The sequence below is a fragment of the Panulirus ornatus genome, chromosome 48 (assembly GCF_036320965.1).
Source record: "Panulirus ornatus isolate Po-2019 chromosome 48, ASM3632096v1, whole genome shotgun sequence".
NCBI classification, from domain to species: Eukaryota; Metazoa; Arthropoda; class Malacostraca; order Decapoda; family Palinuridae; genus Panulirus; species Panulirus ornatus.
The window spans coordinates 19,686,136-19,707,028 of record NC_092271.1 but is presented as its reverse complement, the minus strand read 5'-3'; the positions used below and the strand labels follow the sequence as shown (position 1 = coordinate 19,707,028).

Here is a 20,893-nt window from a genome sequence, read left to right as displayed (position 1 = left end):
CTGGCCCCGGTTCTCTTTGTGTTCCCAGGGTGGTCTGGGTTTACCCTGGCTTTTGGGTTTTGGTATAACTTATCACCTTGGATTATAGGGTGAGTCTTGGTTATACCTCGGGCTATTGTTAGGGTTATCTCTTTAAATATCCTTGATATCCTAGGGTAGAGTCTTGGTTATCCCCGGGCTATTGTTTTGGTTATCTCTTATCATCCTTGATATCCCAGGGGAAGGTCTGGTTATCCTTGGCTATTGTTTTGGTTATCTCCTTTTCATCCTTGATATCCCAGGGTAAGTCTGGTTATCCCGGCTATTGTTTTGTTTATCTCTTCTATTATCCTTGATATCCCAGGGTGAAGTCTTGGTTATCCTCGGGCTATTGTTTTGGTTATCTCTTTATCATCCTTGATATCCCAGGGTGAAGTCTTGGTTATCCCTTGGCTATTGTTTTGGTTATCTCCTTTATCATCCTTGATATCCCAGGGTGAAGTCTTGGTTATCCCTTGGCTATTGTTTTGGTTATCTCCTTTATCATCCTTGATATCCCAGGGTGAAGTCTTGGTTATCCTCGGGCTATTGTTTTGGTTATCTCCTTTATCATCCTTGATATCTCAGGGTGAAGTCTTGGTTATCCCCGGGCTATTGTCTTGGTTATTTCTTTTATTATCTTTCATATCTCAGGGTTATACGTCTGTTATCCTAAAGTAAAAATCTTTTGTTATCTTAGATCATCATTCAATAATTAAGTCCCACATCTTATCCCAGGGGTAAGTCCTTGTTATCCTACACCTACATCTTTTATTATCCTAAGATAAATTCTCATTTGTCCCAGTTTATATATATATAAGTTTATATATAACATTTGGTTGTTTATCCAAAAATGGTTGTTTATCGCTTCAGTTCTGCTTTACGTTATCTCGCTCCAGCAACGCTTCGTTTCGTCTCCACTGCTTCTGTAATCTTGGATTTGGATAGGATTTCTCCAGTGGGGCAGACGTAACCTCTTTAAGCCGAGAATGCTGTTAAAACCCAGCCCCATCCGACCTCTCTTTTCAGGTGAAAAGGAAAATAATCCTCGACATATTTACATTTCTTTTGAAGGCTATGTGGACACGGTATATATATATATATATATATATATATATATATATATATATATATATATATATATATATATATATATATATATATATATATACCTGGTATTAAAGCTACCTTAATTTTGGGAATTTTCCGTATTACATAAATAGCTAAGTCTGCCTTTGAAAAAGAACCTGATATAAATGCCAAAGGTTTTCTCCTCTGAGTAGTTAGTCTAGCTATGCAAAAGACCACTTGGTCCTTGGACTCCTACTTCCATGGGAGCAGTTCCATCCTCAAGGATCTATTCGACAAAGTACGCCAAGACAGCTCTCTCTCTCTCTCTCTCTCTCTCTCTCTCTCTCTCTCTCTCTCTGCTTGACCTCAGTACTAGATCCGCTTTATCCATGTGACGTCTTTCTTCTACAGCGACTGCTTTGGATTCTGTTCCACCAGACAGCTAGCTGGCTTCCTGTGCAACGCCTTCTTACAGGAGGCAACACGTTGCTCGACAAGCCACTGCGTCACTTGTTTACACCAGCGCGTAAAGAGAGAGAGAGAGAGAGAGAGAGAGAGAGAGAGAGAGAGAGAGAGAGAGAGAGAGAGAGAGAGAGAGAGAGAGAGAGAGCATGGCATACTCCACTCCACCTTGGGTAACGGATTACCGAGCACTTGATAGTCGTACTTCAGTGCTCGCGCCTCTTGGCTCTTGAGCTCATCACCATTTCTGACACCTTTCGCCCAGATCCTTTTCCTGTGTCTTTGCTTCATGGAACAGGACTCTGGACTCTAAAGAGGCCCGAAAAGGTCATAAAAAAAAACCCCACCCACTTCCCTCCCTCAATTGTTGGTCACACGTAATAACAAAGAGTACATTTTCAGACATATGAACTTGTGGAATGATAACACGCCATCTGCAGGGTATCATTTACAACCTGTGGGATGAATGATGGTTTCCCTCACAGCCAGTGGACATCTCCCGGCGCCAGTGGAGCCTGCCTCCGGTGGCCACTGTACCCAGGATCCGCTGGATGGCTCTCCTTGCATCAGTGTGGTAACTAGACCAAACTTGTGGCTTCGTAGCACGCCCACCAAAGATCATGGCGCGTTCTGCCTATCATCTACGTTCCTGAGATAACATCCTGGACGTTGAGACACCTTGGGGATGCTCCAGCAAGCAGTCATGCGTCCGCCAAGCCAACTTACAGCGTTCTAGTTCTGAGAGACGGAGAGTGGGAACCAATGACGCAAGACCAGCCACACGCGGAACTTGTTGCTGCCAATCTAATGTTACCACCTACGCTGAACATCCCGTTCAAGGCGTTCTGTTAATGTCAACATGATTGCCGACTCTCTGGGTTATAATATCATTAACGGGAATTCATTCATGTCATGGTGATTTATCACGAACGAGCGATATTGTCCATGAGAATGTAGAAACGAAATATTCGGTATTTCAACAAAACAGTGTTACTTAGTTACGTTTTCCAGTATTTCCTGAAAGACAATATTCATAAAATAATAACACTCAAGTTCCTCATCGGTTCCAGGATACGAAAATCTCGTACTCAAAGCTAAAGGTTCCTCCCGTCTGTACTGAAGCATGGAAGGTCGTGTAGGTGACCTCCTCGAATTGGCATCACTGACTGGAACCCGTCCGCCAGCCCGCCCGCCCAGACTATCATTCCGGGCAGGACAGTTGCCACTTTGTACTTTTCTCATACTTTATAACATATACATCCACTGATATAAACATTACGAATTCGGTAGAAATTAGTAGAACAGGAAGGTTTGTGCTTTCTTAAGACATCTAATTCACGAAAGATGAAACTAGATTGAGAAAAGAAATTAATGGCATTTCCAGCCAAGGCAACAGCACTGATGGTCCAGCGCGAGGGGGTAGGTCGAACGCCTCTCCTTAACATACACTTGGCCTTGGGAGGTGAACTCTGACGGTCGGGTAACCTGCTGTAGGTAGCTGTAGGAGGAAAGACGCCACCACCGTCACCGCCTGGACACAGGAAGGATGACGGCGGAGGTTGGGTGTGATGGGGGGAAATATGGCTCGTGGGAACCTGGTGTGTGTGAGCGGCAGGCTCTAAGACTCGCCCGTCTACCCCTTCGTCCCAGACTTTACACAGGGATTCCTCTACGTCTGGCGGCTGCATAGCACCTGAGGGTGATCCCCAGGGGTCATGGTGGGCTCCCGATGGACACAAGATTTGAAGTAAGAAATAGAAATAAACGACTGTGTTTTTTACACATTTTTATACGGTTATCAACGTTAATTTTGGTTAAGAAGCGACAGTTCCTTGTTCTCATACCAGGACATAAGCTACTTGCAGCCTAAAGGATATAAGGAGTCTTAAAAAGGACAATTGTCAGGGATTGGATCGCTCGAGAGACGCAAACACAGACAACGACCATCCTTACCTACGACCCATGTCAGCCTCCTGCAAAGGTTGGCGCGGCCCTCGGCCATCGGCAGACACCCGCTTACGTCACGTTCCGGTGACGTCATGGACACGTCATCCATACAGTGACTCCGTGTGAGTCAACCCCCCACCCCCCACCCCGCCATCAGACCTCCCGGAGTCCCGAGAAGCCAAGGTTAAGGGCATGACTTGAGGGTGGTGGCCGGAGGTACGTGTAAGAGTTGTGAGGGCTGGGCGGATCATGTCTGTCTGGTCTCAGAGGGAGGGAGAGATGCGCGCTGTCGAGTGAAGATCTCTCGCTGGGAGAGCGTGACGATCTGTTGACTGGCGGAGGTTGACTGCTGGACACGTGAGGCTTAAGAGCTCAAGTAGGTCCTGGAATAACTAGTGTTTGGAAGACAGGGGGGGTGTTGGGATCCGCCTTTGTCCCTTGGAGGAACAGTCTATCCCACACTTTTGAAAGAAGGCGCCCCTGCTGTGGTCTCTCGCTCCTGGTCTTAGGGTGAGGGGGGGAAACCTTTCTCTCCCCTTCTGATCTTTTCCTTTTAGAGTTTCCTCAAAAGAAAACGATCCTAGATTAAGACAACAGAGGTTAGCGTTCCTGAGCGTGAAACATTCACGGGCAGCCCAGGGTCGAGCGCACAGGTTCGAATCCTGGTTGTGGCCGTCGATCTACAGTCAACCCAGCCGTTCCTCCAAACACATGTGGTGCATCATGTATCAACAATATGAATTGAGGACGAGGGTTTTCGTCTGGCAGATGAAATAGGATTAAGTTCGACTTGAAAGAAGGAAAAGAAAAAATGAGGAGCTCTGGTCCGGGTTCTTCGATGGATTCCAGGCCAGGCCTTAGGGCAGCGACTTCCTATACCTCCCTAGTCTTCCTCATCAGGACAAGAAACAGTCCGTAAATAGCAGGCTGGAGACAGTAGTCGTCTAGCTTAGCGCACCCGTTCCCAGTTCAGACTGGTAGACTGGTCGACTGGAACCATCATACACCCTCCTTGGCAAGTCTGTTGGCCTGACTTTCCACCACATTAAATGCCTCGGACGACCTAACCTTCCTCCCCAAACATACACCATATTTTTTTCTTTCTACCTCTTATCATCTTGACATTCCTATCTCTTTTCCGTCCTTTGTCTCATTATGCGCCATGGTATACGAACTCAGAGAAGCAGAACCCCTCTCTCCAAGTCCCACCTCGGGCTGCGAAAGATCTTCCCAAGTCCCACCTTGGGCTGCGAAAGGTCTCCCTAGGTCCCACCTTGGGCTGCGAAAGATCTCCCCAAGTCCCACCTTGGGCTGCGAAAGATCTCCCTAGGTCCAACCTTGGGCTGCGAAAGATCTCCCCAAGTCCCACCTTGGGCTGCGAAAGATCTCCCAAAGTCCCACCTTGGGCTGCGAAAAATCTCCCCAAGTTCCTCCTTGGGTTACGAAAGATCTCCCCAAGTCGCACCTTGGGCTGCGAAAGATCTCTCCAAGTTCCACCTTGGGCTGCGAAAGATCTCCCCAGGTCCCACCTTGGGCTGCGAAAGATCTCCTCAAGTCCCACCTTGGGCTGCGAAAGATCTCCCCAAATCCCACCTTGGGCTGCGAAAGATCTCCCCAAATCCCACCTTTTCTCTTCTGCCAACTCACGGAGCAGCGGTACCGGTCCCTCCCGCGACCCTTGCAACTGTATTAAATTCATCCTCTCTCCCAGCCACTCCCACAATATCCAAAGTCTTGTTATTTCCTTTTTTTTTCTTTCCTGCCGAACACCATCGAGTGAGTACGTGCCACAGTCTTTTACTTCTCTCAGTGTGTTTACGTCGCTTACTCTCATATCACGAACTACAGCGACTCAAGATTCCCCCTCATGGGAGGAGCTCCTGCTTGGCCTAACACCAAAAGAGCTGATGCTCACCTTCTGGACTCTGAACCTTTAAACTTTGATATCATCTGGCTAAGATTTTGCCCTCCGCTTATCATTTTCTCCGCTTCACCTGTTGCTCTGCAAACTCTACAAGACTTCAAATCGTCTTTCGATTCTCTTAAATTCCCGCCACCAGGACGTGATATCCTTTCATACCTCAGGCTGGGGTCCGCTGCTCAGGAGACATCACCAAAGGTTCAGATCCTCTCATACAGATGACAAAGGGGTTGCATCCCCCTCTGATTTTCAGTTCCTAAGTATCTGTAAAAAAAAAGATATAATTACCAACCAAGCTACTGTTAACTGCAGATACCGTTTTCCAAACACACACGTGGATAATAGATAGATAGATAGATAGATAGTAAACGACGTAGCGTGCAGCTAAGATGGGAGTATCTGCGGCAGGAGGACCTGAACACTACTTCACCTGCCATGTGCAGGAGGTTCGTGAGACGCTAGTTGACCCACACACCAACCGCTTCGTTCCCACTTTGGAGTTACAGGCGTCAGCTGTTCTTCAGTAGTGAGTTACAGGCGTCACCTGTTCTTCAACAGTGAGTTATAGGCGTCACCTGTTCTTCAACAGTGAGTTATAGGCGTCACCTGTTCTTCAACAGTGAGTTATAGGCGTCACCTGTTCTTCAACAGTGAGTTATAGGCGTCACCTGTTCTTCATCAGTGAGTTACAGGCGTCACCTGTTCTTCAACAGTGAGTTACAGGCGTCAGCTGCTCCTCAACAGCGAGTTAGAGGCATCAGCTGTTCCTCGACGGTGAGCTGGAGGCGTCAGCCGCTCCTCAGCAGTGAGCTGGAGGCGTCAGCGGTTCCTCGACAGTGAGCTGGAGGCGTCAGCCGCTCCTCAGCAGTGAGCTGTAGGCGTCAGCCGCTCCTCAGCAGTGAGCTGGAGGCGTCAGCCGCTCCTCAGCAGTGAGCTGGAGGCGTCAGCTGTTCCTCGACAGCGAGCTGGAGGCGTCAGCCGCTCCTCATGCACCGATGCACAAGGGAGTGTAGGCTGTGGTGCGAGCCTACCAACTAGACCGGCTAACCCGTGAAGGCCTTGAGACCAGCCAAACCACCTCTTCCATAAACACCCACCGCCATCATCCTCAACCACCTTAAGTCTCCACCTCAACCAACCACCACTTGCCTCCTTCATCATCCACCACCCTACGTCCCCCCACTTCACAACCATACTTCCATTCTTCAGCCCCCTTTCCCCTTACCCACAACCACCCACCCTCGCCTTTCCACCCCACCCTTCCAGCTCAGGAAAAACATGGCCTATCAAGTAAGCCATAACACTCCAGGAACAGGAGGGAGTGACCTCCGCCAACACGCTCCGCACCATCAGGTGTGTGTGTGTGTGTGTGTAATACTCGAGCCGAAACCCGAGATTGCCCTGTGATGGTCAATGACCCCTGTAGATGAGGAAACCTCCAAGGGGTCACCTCCTACGTAGAGGAGAGGCATGGTGTGGAGCTCACAGCAGAGGCAAATAACAAGATTGGTCCTGATCAGAGGGAGGTGTTTGGGCAGGCACCCGAGACTGATGATAGAGGCAACATGACCCTCCACCACCCCCTCGTTCTTCACCTCCTCCTCCTCCTGCACTCGGCAGAACATGAACCATAACACTCGCGAGGCAAAGATTGGTGACTGAAGAAATGGATGAATGCAGACTCCTGGGAAGAACATAGAGGTAACGTCCAGGTTCCCCTCCTCATATATACTATCTCTTTTCCATGTCTGGTTACATCCATACACACACACACACACACACACACACACACACACACACACACACACACACACACAAACAAACAAAAGAGGAGAGAGAGAGAGAGAGAGAGAGAGAGAGAGAGAGAGAGAGAGAGAGAGAGAGAGAGAGAGAGAGAGAGAGAGAGAGAGAGAGAGAGAGAAATTCTGAAAATAATTAGGTAATTCCCTTTCTCTGAAACGGACTGGCGGTGCATAACTGCTTAGAATCATGGGAATGGTGTTGATTGCCTGAGGTGTTCAATTACATCTAAAAAAAAAAAGGAAAAAAGAATCCGGTAGCCAATTGCATTTATCCGCCATACGGACGAGGTTCAAGTTTATCACAACAAAATGTTTGGATTGGTTCCAGTCTCCAGTTAATTAGCGCCATTGATTTTCGTCTGGTTCTAATCTGCAGTTATCTTGATTGGTTCACATCTGTCTTCATTCTGTTGTTGTTTTGGTGTGTGTGTGTGTGTGTGTGTGTGTGTGTGTGTGTTCGATACACCCTTACCCTCATAATGACCATATTCAGATGGGATTATCCATTTGTTTCGGACACAATTTCCATCTATTGCTTACTGAATGACGGAGTCATATGTCAACGTTCAGTTTAAAAAAGTTCAAAACCCTGTGTGACCAATGTTCTCACTCATCTTACATCTGGCAGTGCATTACCAGGACTGAGACCAGCTACCGCAGAGCCAGGGGGCGCTCGTTGCCTGTCGCCTGGTGGAAAGTGTCGTACGGCAGACGAGATGGCCTCAGTTCTCATATATCTTATGTTTTCTGATATTGTCTATCGGTTAATCTCTTGGACTGACTTGTCAATATTCCATTTGACCTAATCTAATCGTTCTTGTAATGGCTTCCATCTTCAGTCTCATTTGTTGTTTGTTATGTGAGACAATTGGATTGAATTGGTATAGTTTTATTTTGGCTACTATTGTGTTATTGGCTGAAGCTAACGAGTATGTTCTCTTCCCGAAATGAAATTGCTATTTTGACCTTTTTTTTTCCCATCGTTCGATATCGCCAACCGCATGTGGATTTTTCTTTTCTTTCTATCGTACTAGTTCGGTGTTTACCGTGTAACGAGGTAGCGCCAAGAGGAGGTCGAATGATGACCTCCCATTTGCTCACACTCACTTTCAATGTGTCATATACAATGCACGGACACCAAAGCAACGTATTCACAGCCAAGCCACATAAACCGTTCAGTGGTTTACTCTGACCGATTCTTTCTTTCTCTCTCTTTTCATCAACCAGGCGGGTACACACACACATACACACACACACACACACACAGAATAAATGCATACATTTCCCTGCAGTCAATTTACATACCTATAAACACCTGCCATTTCCCCACGTCCGTCCCTCCCTCCCTCGATAGCCATATTGCTGCAGGCGCCTGGGTCACATGACGCCTCACCATACACCACCTCCCGACTGGACCCAGCGAGTGACACCCAGCCCTGCATCAGGTCAGTCACCAGGACCTCCATCACCACGTCTTTCCTCAGTACATCAAGTCTCCAGAGGACACATGATGCGATGTGAACGGTATTTCTCCGTAGGTTGATTTTGGGGGGAAACCCTTGGCTGAGGGGTTGACTGGTTGGGTTTGGCTACCGGTGCTCTAAGATGGGTCGACCTCTGTCCGTTGGTTTTTGGGGGGAAGGGCGGGTTAGCGGGATTCCTGCTTGAGGACGGCCGACTGGTCGACTGGTCTTGCAAATGAAGCTTCAGTGTTGGTGGTCAAGGTCGGGGGAAGGGGAGGGTGTGTAGGTAGACAGGTAGGGGAGGAACGTACGTGAACTGGTCTGCCCGGGTGGGTGGAGAGGAGATGGACGACTCTGGACGTTATGCCTTCATGGGGGACCCCAGGAGAGACCTACAGATATGCTTCCTCATGACCAAGCAACATGACTAGTGCTGGTATGCAGACCTGCGTCGCGCTGTACCACCCCAGTCATCGTGAACATCAGTCAATAGCTGTGCACAGACTGTCTGTTGTAACACATCTTCTCTGGGAGGTGGTGGGCAGCCACTGACCAGGGAGGTATATTACCTTTGCTACCCGCTTGGGTATCGGGACGTCTGTGCCGTGAACGAACACTTCAGTGGCTGTCAGATATCACTATGTGGCCCAGGTAGCTGTCTTTTCTTCTTTTATTTTCTGTCTCATCCACATGTGAGCTGCTGGCTTTCCAGTCCACACACATCTCACACATAACACTGGTAACTCACACGTCTCGTTCTTCGTATACCCCAAGACTTTCCTGCGGTGAGCGCTACGCGTTGGAAAAATCTCGTCGTCATTGATGTGTAAGGACACTTTACTACAGCCCTACTCACTTGATTGCTTATACCTTCTCAGTAAATTTTGTACTAGAAACACACTAGCAGATAATCTACCCACATGCACCGAAAACCTTACACCATACCCTTGTACACACTTCAGTCTCCTCTCCCATTTCAAATCATCTCATCCTCTGTCCCACTCTTCTTCCTCTCCTCTCACCATCCTGTCAAAAAGATGAACGTAACATCCGTATACACAAAGCCTGTACACACACACACACACACACACACACACACACACAGGCACGTGCGTCCACACATCCATAAGTTAAGCAACATATGAGTCAAAGGTCGTCTACCCCAGGAGCATTCGGGTTGGCTGTCACTCATCACTCCCTAGAACCACAGTCATTTCCGTGAAGTCTTCGTGGCTGCTGCTGCTGCTATCCGTACCCCTGGTGGCCGCACGAGAGAACTAACTGAAGATGTGTGTGTACTGAGGACAGTGGCTGCCGTGGTCGTACGCGTGTGTTATCATTACGTTTGATTACACACACACACACACACACACACACACACACACACCTCCGTGGTGTAGTGGTTAGCGTTAGTGAGTCAGTACGAGCCAACTCGGGGTCAGACGCGTATGGGTTCGAATCCTAGGCGCGGTAGTCGGCCTACACCCAACCCAGGTGTTCAACCTCCCCTCCAGGCTGGTCGATAAATGGGTACCTGGCTTAGACTGGAGTGTGCGTGTGTGTGTGTGTGTGTGTGTGTGTGTGTGTGTGTGTGTGTAAATTACAAATAGGAAAAACAATATTCACACAGATCACAGATGAAACCAGGCCCAAAGAGCAGATAGAGTCGTGGAAACTATACAGAACTACAGCACTTCTGTGGGAACACAGGTCAGGATGTGGAGTTCTGTAGCCATGATACAAGCCATTAGTATGGTGGGTTGTGGTATATCTACAGTGGAGGAGGAGGGACATGGGTGCCTTTAGTGCCAAATACTGATGGAAGGTTAGAAACAGAGATGTGGTTCAGTCAGTGATGTGAAAAGTCATAAGAACTTTGGGATGACATAATTTCATGTAATTTACATGACCAATCAAGTATGATTATCATCATTATCATTACTATTATCATCATTATTATTATCATTATCATTATTATTATTATTATCATTATTATTATTATCATCATTATTATTATCATTATTATCATAATTATCATCATTACTATTTACTATTATCATTATGATCATGTACTGTGGCGAAGATATAAGCGGCTATCCAGCCATCTATCAAGACAGTCTTTCGAAAGCAGATAATTCACATCTTCCACATACTTCATCAGGAGTAAACTGCTGTGTAGGGAGCAGCTGATCAGTCCACTAGATGACCCAGGGGGAAGAAATATGAAGAATGATGTAATGATGGACGAGGAAGTGACATGACAAGTACGAAAGTGTTTTGTGTATGGATGAGACCAAAACACCAGCTGAGATGGAATCCGGTGGAAGTCTTGGACATCACTGGAATTCGAGAGGCAGTAGACACACATCTAAAAAAACCCTTGACCCATATTTAGGTCGTGCTAGGGGATGTCTGTCTTCTTTACGTGCTGAGGAAGTGTGCACATACGCTTGACAGGCCGCTTGAAGTGTTGGTTAAGATATCACCTGAGGAAATATTAAGATCTGAGGGAGTAAAGGAACGCAAATGGTATACTTATCTCTGAAAATGGGGACTGGGAAGTTGTGCTGAAACACAGATCACCCTAAGTGACGAATGGGGTCTGTAAGATACTGGAAAAATTAATCATAAAGCGAACGGAACACCACCTTTAAGAGGAGACACTGTCTAGGCAGAGAGACATTGCAGATTCGGACACAGGTCACGCGTAGTAAATCTACGAGAGAGTGAGCTCCGTTCGAGACCAAAGAAAAGGTTGGTGTGGGTCGTGTGTAGCTAGACTGCTCAAAAAAAAAAAAAAAAAAAAGGATTTGGCATTGCACCATGTACGAGGATGGTAGAGGAACTGGATCTTTTAAAGACAGGATTAAAGGCGGAACCTCCTCCGGTGGACAGAAAACCTCCTTCATGGGAAAAGAAAAAAATTCATGAGGGGTACCATCAGTACCGTAACGGTGCACTGACATTCATGAAGGGTACCATCAGTACCGTATAGTGGTACACAAACAATCATGAGAGTACCATTTGTACTCTAGCAGGTGCCATGACTTGAGTTTACCACGATAAGCCTAAAGATAGGTTTGAGACCCTGACGGCTGAGGACGCTTAAGGAGCTGAGAATGTCTTCAGCTTATCTACTAAGCTTTGGCGTAATTGCTGATGGGATATTTTCATGTTATCTGCCAAGAGATAACCGGCTATGTTGCTCCATAGGTGACTTCGTATGGGTAGTGTATGTGGTATGACTAAGTAAGGGGGAGGGAAGGCGCGTCTAAACCCATGTTATAGGACGATGTATGGCTACGATACCCGGTCCTTTTCGCTCAAACACACACAAACACACAAACACACACACACACACACACACACACACACACACACACACACACACACACACACACACACACACACATACACTCATACCTGTCTTCTACAGACATACGCCTCTGCTGTTTGTCCTTCTTAATGTCTTATCTTCCACAAACCTGTCTCTCCTTCCCATATCTGACTCTTCCCGATATAATTTCCATAATCCCCCTCCACACACATACCTGCCACCATCTGCCTCCACACATACCTGCCTCTTCCCCTCGCCAATACATCAGCCTCTTCTCAGGTACACCAGCTCCCTCCTGGTACTACCAGCCCTTTCCCTCTTCCCGGTACACCAGTTCCCTCCCAGGTACACCATCTCCCTCCCCGGTTCACCAACCTCCTTCCCGATACACCAATATCCTTCCCGGTACACCAGCCCCCTCCCAGGTACACCATCTCCTTCCCCGGTATATCACCCTCCTCCCCGGTACAGTAGCGTCTGTTGAAGGTACCATGTACCATTGTGTGTGTGTGTGTGTGAGAGAGAGAGAGAGAGAGAGAGAGAGAGAGAGAGAGAGAGAGAGAGAGAGAGAGAGAGAGAGAGAGAGAGAGAGAGAGAGAGAGAGAGAGAGAGAGACCCGCATCACCCACACCCATGGGAACTACATCGTTCTCCAGCACTCGTGTGGTAATTTTCTCATGATATCACACCACCACCTGTACCACAGACCATGCCACACCATCACCACCTGTACCACAGACCATGCCACACCACCACCACCTGTACCACAGACCATGCCACACCATCACCACCTGTACCACAGACCATGCCACACCATCACCACCTGTACCACAGACCAGTTCACACCACCACTACCTGCAACCACCTGCACATCACATCACACAACCACCTGCAACCACCTGCACACCACACTACCACCACCATCTGCACACCACACCACACAACCACCTGCACACCACACTACCACCACCATCTGTACACCACACCATTACCACCACCTATAACCACCTGCACACCACACCACAATCACCACCACCTGTAGCCACCTCCACCACGTCCCTCGCCTCGCTGGTCTTGCATCCTGGGCACCAGCGGGAGGGTGAACGCTCATATGTTCGTGAATATAATGCTGGAGTCTGGGAGAAAAGTCAGTATTTACTCTTCAAACATGACCCAGAGTAACCAGGTCTGAGAGAGAGAGAGAGAGAGAGAGAGAGAGAGAGAGAGAGAGAGAGAGAGAGAGAGAGAGAGAGAGAGAGAGAGAGAGAGAGAGAGAGAGAGAGAGAGAGAGAGAGAGAGAGAGAATCATAAAGTGAATTTAAAATGCTTAAGGTTCGTATTTCGAATTATGATTTTTCGAGTGGGGTGGTATTTGGAATTTTGACTTTTGTATTATGAGTGAATAAAAAAAACAAAGGTGTGATTTGAGCGGAATTAAAATTTCCAGATTCTTTTTAAATTCTTTTCTTTTTTTTTTTTTGGTGGTATTCTCAAAGACATGTTTGACCAGGGAGGCTCAGGAGTTAAGCGCAGTTACACTGTGGGTCACTTAAGGAAGCTTTGGGCACATTCATAGTATAACATAAAGGAAGGAGGAGTTTTCCCGGGGCTCATTCCTATCGCAGGCGGAGGAGGAGCAGCGCTGCCTGAACAAGGACCTGTGCCAGGTGATCCGTCCGTGGGAGATTCAGTCGTCGTAGGACACACAGAGCACAGACGGTCGGTGCAGCAGCATCATCAGCGCTCAAGAGAGAGAGAGAGAGAGAGAGAGAGAGAGAGAGAGAGAGAGAGAGAGAGAGAGAGAGAGAGAGAGACGCGGGCGCGGCGTCGGGGGAAGGTACGCCATCCCAGCGATGGATATAATGGCAACAGCTTGTGGTACAGCACCCTGGGGAGAGGCACGCCGATGCGACACCGGCCGGCAGCAGCTAAGTGAGCAGACGCTTTAGTGATATTGGAGACAGCAGTAGTACCCTGGCCAGCAGCTGCAGGTGCAACAGTCACATCTTTCTTGGAAGAGGTCGCGGGAGGAAAACAGCGACAGACAGCAGATCTGAGGTACCCCGGAAGCCAACCGCAACAGTAACAGTAACAGCAACAGGAGCAGTAACAGGAGCAGTAACAGGAGCAGTAAGAAGAGGAGTGATAGTAAGAGTTAACATGGACTGGATCAGCAGCAGTCACGGCACCATCCGGCTGACCTCCAGCTGGTAGGGTGTCCTCAGCCACTGGACCTCTTCCATACTAACTTCCCAGTGGACGTAATCATTCAGTACCACACACACTCCACCAAGGACGCTCCCCTCGCCGCCCCCCTCCACATGTTCGTCCGACAGACCAGCACCACACAACCCGTGAGCGGTAGACCACCACCCACAACCCCATTGACAACCGTCAATTAGAGGGCACCACCACACAACCCCATGAGTGGTAGAACACCACCACACAACCATCAGTGATAGGGAATCACCACACAACCCATGAGTGGTAGAACACGACCACACAACCCATGAGTGGTAGAACACGACCACACAACCTATCAGTGGAGGACGTACTGACAGAGAAACCCCATTCCACATAAGGAAGAGCCATTTACCACACAACGTATCAGTGCAAGACACACAGAGCCACCAATGGCAGAACTCCACACCACCACCACCACACAAATCACAAGCTGTAGAACACCATCTACTTAACACTCTGATGGGAGCCACAAGCTGGTGTCTCTCCCGTACGGGGGAAGCCATGATTTGAAGTAGGTACAAGCAAGCTACAGTCTCAATCAGGTATGAGGACGTGAGCTACGAATTCAAAGCTAGTATTAGGAAGCCACACGATGAAGGCAGGTACGAGGAAGCCACAAGCTGAACCAGGCACAAGGCAACCATCGGTTGGAATCAAGCACAAGGGGAAAAGAAAAACATCTACTGAAACCAAGCACGAGGGAGGGAACCACCAGTTGAAGTCAGGTACAAGAATGCCATCACCCGAAGCAGATACAAGGAAGTAACATGTTTGAAGACAGTGTGGAGGCGGAACTACAAGTGTCAAGAGTAAGAGGTTAGGAATGTCCAGGTCGTCACAGGAGTGCTTGCTTGTGCATGCAGGGGAGTGCCTTGTCTTGGCCCCTGATCAACGTGGCCGCTGGTGTCTTGACTGTCTCTATGATCTGGTGTGTTCCGGGCCACCATTTGGCTTTACGAGTCACTGTGTCTCTTAATGTGGCTATGATCGCCCACATCTTCGACGTGACCTAGCATTCTTAAAAAAGGCCATCATCTTCTCACCCGCTCAGCCACTAATCCGGCTTAGTCTCTCTGATCTCGTTCATTCTAGTTATAATCCAATGTAATCCGGCCAAAATCTAGCCTATTATCTACTTCATCCTCGTCTGTGTTACTTTTCAGATTACCTTACTGGCCCCGCTACGTGTAACGTCAGAGACAAACGCCTCTCAGAGGCAAGGTAATTTGTGGGGTGTTGAGCCGACGGATGAAAAAGACGCGAGAAAATACACCCACAGTTACAGCAGGAAACGCCACATACTTTCCTCCTGTTAGTGCAGAATATAAAGAGGAACATGAATACACAATAGTGACATCTCACCACATCCCCAGACACATTAGTATGCGAAGGATTTCTTTTTATTTCTATTTTCGCACAATTTATACGAATCTTAAGATATTCTCTCAGATCAGTTTTGCCACAGGTACTTGGATAACTCAAGGTTGTGCGGGGTTCGAACCCCGGGGTCACGGTAGATGTGGATGCCAGCAACCTGGGCCATCTCTTCTCCCCGTTGAGGTAACGTGAACTGCACAGTACGAAAGTTAGTTGCACAGGCTGTAAGTGAACTGCCCAGATTATAAGTGCACTGCACTAGGGTGTAGGTGTGAGTGGTCGGCACACGATAACCTTGGTGGATTAAGAGAACAAGTAAAGCCACGATACTTCCCCTTCCCCGGCAGTAGCCAGCAGTGGCGGTACTTCCCTAGGCCGTGTGTGTGTGTGTGTGTGTCCTCTCTCACCGACTCGTCTAATATGGTACTTTACTTGCTCAAGACGAGAGATAGTCGAGACGAAGCAGCAAATAAAATAGCCTGGTGGGTCAGAAGCCACACACTCCAGCTGGGGTTCAAAGGTAATGGTTCGGAGAGGAGAAGGGGACCCTGACCCTCACCACAGGTGGGGCATAGGAAAAAAAAAAGACGTGGTTACTTAGTTGGTGTAAAGCTGGTTATTGTGGTGTAAGGGGGACGGGTCGGACACCAGGAGGACCACCTCCTCCCGGCCCCGTATAGCTAGACCGACACCTAACCCCATCCTTAAGTCTGACGGATGATGACAGCTGCAATGTTCCTCTGGATGATGATCATTCCATAGGCTTAGAAAAAGACTTAACAACGCCTCACGCACCACCCTACGACCTGAAGATCTCCGCTACGGTCTCTGGATCACTAGGTCCGAGGGGCTCGCCTACCTTCAGAGAGACACACACACATAAAACACACTGAGTGACCATCTCTTGTGAACCTAAAGGAATGTGTGTGTGTTTTTAGCTCTACACTCGTGTCTGCTCATATATTTTTCGTCTTCGCCTGAAGACCTACTCTCTCTCTCTCTCTCTCTCTCTCTCTCTCTCTCTCTCTCTCTCTCTCTCTCTCTCTCTCTCTCTCTCTCTCTCTCTCTCTCTCTCTCTCTCATAAACATAACTTTGGCCGCTGTTCTCGAAATCTGGCTGCTCATGTCTCTCCCTTCCTTGGGGTCAACCAGCTACCCAGGAAGCTTCAGATATTCTGCAGTGCCTGCAGTTCGAGAGATGTCCCAAAAGACGATCTCTGATTCATTCCTTCCACAGCCAGATCCTCGAACTCTCTAACGCATCAATCTTTTACCAGACTTCTGCAGTCTCTCTAACTATGAGGGGTAACATTTTTTAATCTATATCATCGAACTGAATATTGAGCTGAGCGCCAGTCTCCGTGTTCAGTGTCTATACATGTAAAAGTACCGCGAACATATAGAAGACGAAGGACTTGCTTATATATTTCTTTTTCTTCAATAGAATAAAGAAATATCAGGCAAAACAACACTATAAGTTTCAAAAACTTTTCTGGTCGAACCCTCAAACACTGGTCGAGGAAATTTGTCTTTTACCAACACGGCCAAGATAGAAATACACTGAGATAGTCCACAAAATGGAAGAACGACACTGAGGGAGCAAATATGCACAGCCCAAAGGCAAAGCACAGAAAACCTATTCAGACCTCAGCACTTTATGTACCAGTGTAACAGTGGCTCTGCCAGCCAACAAACCCTGGAACTCGCAGTGAACTTCCGCTCTGATACAATGAACGGATAAACGGTGAAACCTGCCACATGTGCAGTGAGGTCTGGGGGGGCTGTGGCTGTCAGAATCTGTGTCGACGGAAAGTCAGAAATCGCTATTTCTCATGCGAAAAAATAGGCCCCTCTCACGCCTTCGTCCGGAATGACTCTTCTGCATGACCATATAACACTACTAATACATATACCTTGAATGAATGCCATTATGTCCATAAATCATATTCATACATAACCCTGAAATCACACTTTTCGAAGCCACACATACTGACTCTCCCGTGCGACCATGTCCCCTTGTATGCACGGTGGTACGAAACTGGTGTATGCATATGGTAGCCAGTCTGGTTCTCGTAAGGCGTTACAGGATTACATGATAAGCTGGTATGGACGGCAGAGGGAGCCCCTCTGCCAAGCCTTGACTGTGTCACCAGCTTGTTGTCATCCACAGATTGAGAGAGGGACGAGAGAAAGGTCTATTTTGCAAGTGGATGTCTCATCTATACACGGTATGATACGATACACTTGGAACGTCCAGCTAACGTTACTGGCGTTGATAGAGCATTCCAATTTCACTGGTATATAGATCTTTTGTTGCCGTTTTCTGTTACCAGCCACTTTATCTGGACACGTCATCTCTCATACAGCCACGATGAAGTTGACTCTTCGCATGCAGTGTCAGCATAAGCAAGCGGAGTCCGGTATACATGTGGAGAGAACAAGTAAAAAGGGAAGAGATGGAGCGAAAGATGCTTTAAGAGTTCGGTGTCTGAACATGCAGGAGGGTGCGAGACGTGCAAGGGATAAAGCGAATTGGAACCATGTGGTACACAGGGGATGATTTGCTGTTAGTAGGTTAAACGAAGGTATATGAAGCAGTCGGGGGATACCAAAGAGAGGTTTGTGGGGCCTGGCTGTGGATAGGAGGCTCTGGTTTCGTTACATTGTACATAACAACTAAAAAGTGGACGGTACGAATGAGGCCACTTCTTCGTCTGCTCCTGACCGTCACACGCTCACGCAGGAAACGGCGAACGTGCACCAAGAATCTCTCTCTCTCTCTCTCTCTCTCTCTCTCTCTCTCTCTCTCTCTCTCTCATATAGAGATAGATAGATAGATAGATAGATAGATAGAACATAAATAAACAGACAGACAGGCAGACAGACAGACAGATAGATCAATAGATAGATAGATAGATAGATAGATCGATAGGTATTTTTCACATGTATTGGACACATGTGACTGATGATAACGATTTAGCCACGAGCGTCGAGGGATCGACCCCCGCCAAGCCACGTGCTCGGCTGGTAAAATTAGGTGGAGCTTATGTCGCTTGGTGGCCCAGCGGTTAGTGTGGTGAACTGCCACGTTCGATGACCATGGGTAGATCGTCATCATGGGAAAATGAAACACGATAAGTTCCCAAGTGCACTTTCGTGCAATAATCACATCATCAGGGGAGACACAAGAGAGAAATAGAACAGTCAGTTGATATACAACGAAGAGACATGGCTGGGATACACCACAAGATACAGCGATACAGTGTATCACGAGAGATACAGTTTTTGCCCCCACATCAATATCACATGAAAACTGTATCCACGCCAAGTATAGTCTTTCCCCGTCCGTCCGTGTTCGTGTCGGCGGCGCACCCCTTTCGTGACGGCCCCCCTGCGCTGCCAGGCGTACGAAGAAATCAGCAAGTACAGTGTGACCAGATAAGTAACAAATGATAGAGTGGCAACTGTGCACACGCCACTTCCGGCAATCTAACGGTCGTTAATTTTGCCATAACTGCCAGAATATATATATATATATATATATATATATATATATATATGTGCAAGCAACAATCACAGTGGAAAAGGAAAAGGGTCGAACAGTCCTGGTCAAGGGTCGTATTGTCTTGCTCATGGGTCGTACCGTCTTACCTGACGGGACCGACGAGGTGACACTGTTCTGCCAACGACCACTGGCAGTCTCACTGGGCTGGGTCGTGGTACAGTCTGACAGGCAGGTCATGTTCAGAGAGAGAGAGAGAGGCGCCATCTCCAAGTATCACACCGCAAAGTAAGTCTTCCCACTTTGGCAAAACGACTGCATTAATCTTCTCCCTGCGACAGATCAATTGCTGGCTCGATAACACGTCTGGACCAAGAGCCACCGGCCTAACAGGTCGTTGGAAGTGCTATCAGCCAATCGTTGCGCTCCGCCAGTGAGATAAACGTAGAGTCTTTACTGTCATTTGTGGTTTAATAGCGGTTGGCCTATGAATCATCCACCACACCCAGTGGGCGTGGAGGATGGCGAGATGAACAGTGTGTTGAGGGAAATGGTAAACATATATGAACAGGCCGGTGGACAGGTTGACAAGAATGCACGTTACTTGCACATCAGCACGTACACCTATGAATACGTCATCACACACACACACACACACACACACACACGGAACTCAGTGGCAGAGTCGTTGATTTAACTGATTGTTGAGTTAGTGTGGGCTTGACGTTTTTGAGTTTGAATCCTGGGTGTGGCATTCAGCCAACACCAAACCCAGGTGTTCATCCTCCTCTCTGACCTGGTCGATGAATGGGTAACTGGTTTAGGCTGGTGTGTGTGTGTGTGTGTGTGTGTGTGTGTGTGTGATTACTATTCATGATTACTGTTTGTGTGTTACGTGGAGAGAGTTTTACACTCGTGTTGCTCCGTCTCTTAACCTTGTATATATGTATCATATATTTACTCCTGTGTATAGGTAAACACACACACACACACACACACACACACACACACACACCTACCTCATCGTAAACTAAGTACCCGTTTATCAAAAAGCCCCAACGATGAATACCTGGGTGGAGTGTAGGCCGGTTGCCACGCCCCAGGATTCGAACCGGTACTTTTATCATCAAAGGAAAGATATGTCATCAGCCAGTCCCTAGTGACTGGAACATGAAAGCACCAGCAGAAGGATAACCTTATCTTCGTCCGCCGTCAGTGAAGCAAAGGGAACACCCTCTGCTGCAGTGGGAGACACGAAGATTTGCATGCGTCTAAACATTTGCTTGCGTTTACAACCTAAAAAGATTTGCTTGCGTTTACAACCCAAAGATTTGCTTGCGTTTACAACCTAAAAAGATTTGCTTGCGTTTACAACCTAAAGATTTGCTTGCGTTTACAATCTAAACATTTGCTTGCGTTTACAATCTAAAGATTTGCTTGCGTTTACAACCTAAAAAGATTTGCTTGCGTTTACAACCTAAAGATTTGCTTGCGTTTACAATCTAAAGATTTGCTTACGTTTTACAGTCAGTCTGACGGAGTTGGTAACCCCTCCTACGAGTGAGTACGTTACTAACATACAATCTTATATCATTTTCCTCTGCCGTGGATATGATACATACGGTGATATACGGGAAGTGAATTTCTTTTTTCTTTGAGCCTCGTTCATTCGTCATTTGTTTTTCCAACACTTCGTGGTATGCTGCACCAGTATGATCCTTTCCCTCTTGATGGTCATATGCCAGTTGA

The 20,893-nt window shown here is 47.6% G+C and overlaps 1 protein-coding gene across 2 annotated transcripts in view; it reads right to left on the bottom strand.

Moving 5' to 3' along the window:
* Nucleotides 1-20,893, bottom strand: part of LOC139763801 (uncharacterized) — a 471,998-nt gene that overhangs the window by 154,894 nt on the left and 296,211 nt on the right. The window contains exon 2 of one of the 2 annotated variants that reach the window (XM_071690065.1): nt 5,579-5,683. The exons of the other annotated variant lie outside the window; for it this stretch is intronic. The gene's annotated coding sequence lies outside the window, so the exon portion shown is untranslated. The remainder of the gene's footprint in view (nt 1-5,578; nt 5,684-20,893) is intronic. 2 annotated transcript variants of the gene reach the window in all.